General features: G+C 44.3%; 1 protein-coding gene and 1 pseudogene across 1 annotated transcript in view; both read left to right on the top strand.

The window, feature by feature from the left end:
- Window positions 1-6000, top strand: part of LOC116815086 (uncharacterized) — a 669588-nt gene that overhangs the window by 307900 nt on the left and 355688 nt on the right. The gene's annotated exons all lie outside the window — the stretch shown is intronic.
- LOC116826836 (olfactory receptor 5J3-like) lies at window positions 4452-5386 on the top strand (annotated as a pseudogene).

Here is a 6000-nt window from a genome sequence, read left to right as displayed (position 1 = left end):
TGTACAGTGGAGTATATTGTTGTGGTTGAGGTTATTAATTATTATTATTATATTATTCTGATCTGGTTTACACAGGTTTTACACAGCTGGAACGCCAGAGCATTTCAGTGTAATTCCTCTTGATTTGCATCTGTTTATAGCTGTTTAAGAGAGACCTGAATCAAATCCGACTTCAGATTTCAATTTTCAGTGTAACGGCCTCGAAACCCACCTGTCACAAGCACCCCCTCTCTGGCGGATAATTGCCTGCAGTCACTCAGTTTGGAATGGGGCAGCACCCACTGGTTCAGATTCTCTCTTTAGAAGGAATTTGGTCTGCAGAAGCATTTGGATTCACTGGTCTTTTTATGAAACACTGAATAAACACAGAAATTGCCAGATTGGATAAGACCTGAGCTCCATCTAGTGCAGTATCTTGTCTCTCATACTGGCTAGTATCAGAGATTTCAAAAGGTTTAATAACCTTCAACAGGCAGATGTGGAATAATCAGCCCTTCCCCACATCCTGCCATGATCTGTAATAATTAGAGATTTGTTTAAGCCCTGAAGCATGATGTTTAGTATCCCTTAAGCATCCACATCCATACACTATGCCATATAAAGCTGTCAAATCCCTCCAGTTTCTTTGCAGTGCTGCTTTAAGAGCTTTCCTAGAATCTACAGACATTTCCCAACTTCTCAGCTCACCCAGATAAATCTCAGACCAGCAAGGTACTGAGCACGCTAGCCCCAATCCAAAGAAACATAAGCACATGCTTAACACGCTTTAGACTGTAAGAAGTCCCGTTGAAATCAAGGACCCTGGGGCTCTGGTCTCAGTCTGCACCTCCAGTCACTACTGTAAAACTAACAACATTGAACTACGGGCAAGTTTCAACCACATGCCAGGCTCCTTCTAGGATCCTTTGATTTTATATGTCTGATCCACCAGGGCTCCCCCCTCAGGAATGGAGAGATGGAAAAGGTCTGAGGAATCACAGCGTAACCCCTAGGCCTGCTGCTTTTCAGACCTATGATGCCCAGTCAAACATTTTCCCTCTTTTTCATGCAATTTGCTCCTTTCTGCCTCCTACTGCTGCCTCCCCCTTTCTGCCCTCACCCAAACACAGAGGCGTTTTCCTCTCACTCCCCTGCCCCCAACACAGCTCAGACCGAGGGCATGGGGAAAAGCAATGCTAAAGGCTGGGGAGCCGGCTGCGTGGCCTACAGAGGTAACAGTATCCTAGAGCTGAGAACTGTGCAGGCAGAGAAAGGGGGCAAAAAACAAGACCACACCCAGCTACCAGCACCAGCCATCTTAACAGAAAACATCACTCAACCCATGATAGAATCATAGGACTGGAAGGGATGTCAAGATGTCATCAGGGGCAGGCCCCTGCACTCATGTCAGGACTAAGCACCTTTGAGAACATCCCTGACAGGTGTTTGGCTAACCTGCTCTGAAAAATCTCCCATTATGGAGATTCCACAACCTTCTCAGGCCATTTATTCCAGTGCCCAACCACCCTGATGATTAGAAATTTTTTCCTAATGTCCAACCTAAACCTCCCTCACTGCAATTTAATCCCATTGCTTCTTGTCCTATCATCAGAGGTTAAGGAGAATAATTTTTCTCTCTCCTCCTTGTAACAACCTTTTAGGTATTTGAAGTTATGTTCCCTCGCAGTCTTTTCTTTTCCAGACTAAACAAACCCAGTTCTTTCAATCTTCCCTCATAGCTCATGTTTTCTAGACCTTTCATCATTTTTGTTGCTCTTCTCAGGACTCTCTCCAATTTGTCCCCATGTTTCCTGAAATGTGGTGTCCAGAACTGCACACGATACTGCAGTTTGAGACCTTATAAGAGCTGTGTAGAGTGGAAGAATTACTTCACCTGTCATTAAGCTTTACAACACATTCCTGCTAATGGTGGATAAGTCTGTCACCTTGAAGTTCTTTCCAACGGGATAATACTAGCTAAAAGAGGTGTTGAGAGCTAAAAAAAATAAATATTACGGGCTTGATACAGAAATTATTGCGGCGAGGTTTTGTTATGCAGGAGGATCAGATTAGATGATCATAATTGACCTTCTTCCGGCTTAAACTGTATATGAAAATCAGTTTTAAACCCAGTCAGGGGAGTGATTAATGTAAGACACTATTAGGATAAATGAGGATAAAATTAAAGAGTGATTAATTGTAAGGGTAGGGTGATTGCTTGAAACATCTACGCAAAACAAAGTTAAAGTTGTTTGTTTGCTGTAACTGTGCTTTTTTCATAGTTAAACATGTCTGGATTTCTTTTCAAGTCTAACTTTGACACCGAATTCACTGAGTTCTCCTATGGAAAGAAAGACTGAACCATTCATTTTTTAGTTACACTGATCTTGAGACTTTCTCCCTGTGGGTCAGCAAAACAGCAAGAGCTTTCTGTAAAAACTAAGGCAAAGGCAAATAACCTACGATCCGAGAGAAGACACGATCGACTCTCCGGTCCTTGAGGCGAGAGGAGACCGCGCAAGCGCATAAGGTAATGAGCCACGACACAGCGCCGGAAGAGAGGCTTCTGGACGATGACTGCTACATGGAGCACTGTGAAAATGAAGCGGAACCCCGGTGCAGGAGAAGTTAGGTATGAGCGCTGGAGCGATGAACACCGAGATAACCAGGGTACGGACCTCTGCACGGGACGAAATACCGACAGAGACTATCCAGCAACCGCATAGAAGGGCATGGGAGATAGGAGAAAATGAGACACCGCCTCCGACCCGGAGAGAGTCATTTCCGGTCGAAACACGGAAGAGTATGACGGGATGGTAATTAGAAATATGAATGTACAGGAGGCTGGGATTTCGGTGTACAGGTGCGTTAGAGCCATGGGCAAGTAGTGGTAGCGCGGGACTACATGGAGGTGTCGAGATCCCGGAGGAAGAACTAGAACGGGGCTGCTTGATTTGCCGTCGAGGAGATTTCAGGCTTGAGGATTTTCAGAATCTGGGCTTGGTTCCAGCCAATTATAGAGACAAGTCAGGTTGTTAAAATTTGTATTTATTGCTGTTGTGTTGTCATTAGAGGTCAATGCCCCACTGGTACTAGGTTCTCTGGAAAAAACATAGTAAAGAGAGTTCCCGCCCTCCAGAGCTTACAGTCTAATAAACAGACAGAAGAGGGTGGGTGAAGGAAGGATTATTATCCACGTTTTACAAAGAGGAAATTGGGCAAAGAGGAAATCTTTGCTTTGTCCAAATCACACAGGGGTCTGTAGCAGAGCCAGGAATTGGAAGACGATCTCAGTCTAGTGCCCCTAGTGCCAATCTGACCATTATCCAGTGTTGTGTATGCGTGGATGAGGAGGGGGGAAGGACGGACGCTTGGAACAGTGGGTTCTGGTGTGGCCAATCTCTAACCATAAGGAGAAATAACAATAATTATTTGCACAGCAGCAGCCCAGTCATGGTCGCGTTTGTTGAAAATGTCACCACGTGGCAGCATTGGCAGGGCGAGAGGTGGTAGATGACATGCAATAGCAGTGATTCCTCACTGTGTTACTAGGCTGGGAGGGCCTTGGATTGAAAACAAGCTGTTTGTGTTTGAATGAAATGGGAAGGGGAAGCCAGAAGAAGAAGCAAATGAAGACAGCTTCACTTTTGAGGTGTTCCAGTTGTTGCCTTCTTACGAAACCAAATTCTGACTATAAAATTCGGCCACAAACAGAATTACACTTCCCTGCCCCCTATCTAACACTGGGTGTATATTATTTTAAACGATCTCAAGATTTAAGCCAATTGCATGATTTTTGGAAGCCTGATTCATGGTTTTCAAATGCTGGGTTTAACAACACTGCCAGGGGATGTTACGAAGCTGCCAGTAACCAAATGACTGGGACATAACAGACATTGTGGTCATCTAAAAGGATTATCTGGAATAGGGTGACCAGATGTCCCGATTTTATAGGGATAGTCCCGATTTCTGAGTCTTTTTCTTATATAGGCTCCTATTACCCCCACCCGCATCCTGTTTTTTCCCATTTACGTATGTCACCCTAATCTGGAAGGATCTAAAAAGTATGAGCGCTTTCTAACTTACCCTCAGCGAGCAGACAATATAAAGTACTAGCTCAAACTCAAACACATACCAGGTATATTTCACTGGAAAAAATTTGTGATAATGTACATGAATCTGGAAACTCCCTGTTGGGAACTGGATGCTTAATTCCAGTCAATTTGTGGAGACTTGGATGTCCAAATCTCCTAGACAGCCTTGAAAATCTCACGCCTGTTAAAAGTAAGTGTAAATCTAAAGTCTATCCCAACTCTTCCCAGACATCACGGTGGCTGGTTTCCTGTAAGATATTCACTACCTACATTCAAGACCAATGGTGTCATCAGATTTAATTCATGCCATGAAATTTCCTTCTTCCATGCTGCTCACTCTTATATCCCAGCAGGTATGGTTTCATGCACCCTGTATAAATGGCTGAGGGCAATCATAGCACGGTGACCCAGTTCATCCTCCTGGGGCTGACAGATCGTCAGGGCTACAGATACCCCTCTTCATGGTGTTCCTCGGTGATCTATGTTCTACGCTGGTGGGGAATCTTGGGATGATTGTGTTGATCAGAGTTGATCCCGACTCCATACCCCATGTACTTTTTCCTGGTAACCTGACTGTTGTTGACCTCTTCTACTCCTCAGTCTTCGCTCCAGGGATGCTGGTGAATTTCTTAGTGAGGTGTAAAAGCATTTCTTACTCTGGCTGTATTGCCCAACACTTCTCTTTTGTCGTGTTTGTGACCACAGAAGGGTTCCTGCTGGCAGTGATGGCGTATGACCGCTATGTAGCCATCTGTAACCCTCTGCTCTGCACTGCTGTTATGTCTAAAAGAGTCTGTATTCATCTAGTGGCCATCTCATATGTAGGGGGGCTCGTGAACTCACTGACCCACACATGTGGCTTGCTGAGGTTGTCATTCTGTGGTCCCAACGTCATCAATCATTACTTTTGTGACACTAACGCATTGCTGAAGCTCGCCTGCTCTGATCACCACATCAGTGAGATTTTGCTTGTAACATTCTCTGGGGTTATTGCCATGTCCACCCTCCTGCTTGTCATAATCTCTTATCTGTACATCCTCTTCTCCATCCTGAGGATCCGCTCTGTCAAGGGCAGGCGTAAAGACTTCTCCACCTGTGCCTCTCATCTGACAGTTGTCACCATGTTCTATGGACCGGTCAGCTTGAGCCACATACAACCCAGTTCCAGCTACTCACTGGAACAGGAGAAAATCTCTGCTGTGTTTTATACCCTGCTGACCCCCATGTTGAACCCCCTGATCTACAGCCTGAGGAACAAGGAGGTTAAGGATGCTCTTAAGAGGGTGATAGACTGGAAAAATATTCTCAGCTAATTTGTTTGCCAGGACAATTCCAGTCAATTGAGAAGAACAATTGGAAGAAGGATCGTAGTATGGTCTATGTGTCACTGCCTTGGTTTGAGTATCACATGTGTTGTATGAGAATGAAATGAAACTCAAACAACTGATGTAGCATGTGGAAATTATGTTTTAAAATTGCTTGAGAGGACCAATGTTACCTAATGTCCTGTCATTATGTGGCTGTTGGAATATAGGCACCTTTCCTTGTTTCTTGACCATTCATCTATTTGAAATGGTGCCCTGCAAGGTTATCGGAGATTAAAAATTAAATAAACTTGCTTAATTTCTTAATGTGTTGCTTTAATTAATGCTTAGAATGTCACTTGCACTAGGAGAATTCAAGGCTTTTGCTCTCTTTGGTGTCTGGGCCTCATACGGGCTGCCACAGTTGATCTCTGTCACCTGTATAACAGCCCTTAACAAGGCTGAAAACTGTTATCAGGTCCCTCCTCAGTTGTCTGGTCTGAAAACAAAACATGCCCAATTTTTTTTAACCTTTCCTAATAAATCAGGCTTTGTAAACCCTTTTTGTCGTTCCCCTCTGGACTCTCTCCTATTTGCCCACATCTTTTCTAAAGTGCGGCTCT

This window comes from Chelonoidis abingdonii, chromosome 4 (assembly GCF_003597395.2).
Source record: "Chelonoidis abingdonii isolate Lonesome George chromosome 4, CheloAbing_2.0, whole genome shotgun sequence".
NCBI lineage: Eukaryota > Metazoa > Chordata > Testudines > Testudinidae > Chelonoidis > Chelonoidis abingdonii.
Note: the sequence above shows the minus strand (reverse complement) of the source record. Positions and strands in the feature narration are given on the sequence as shown.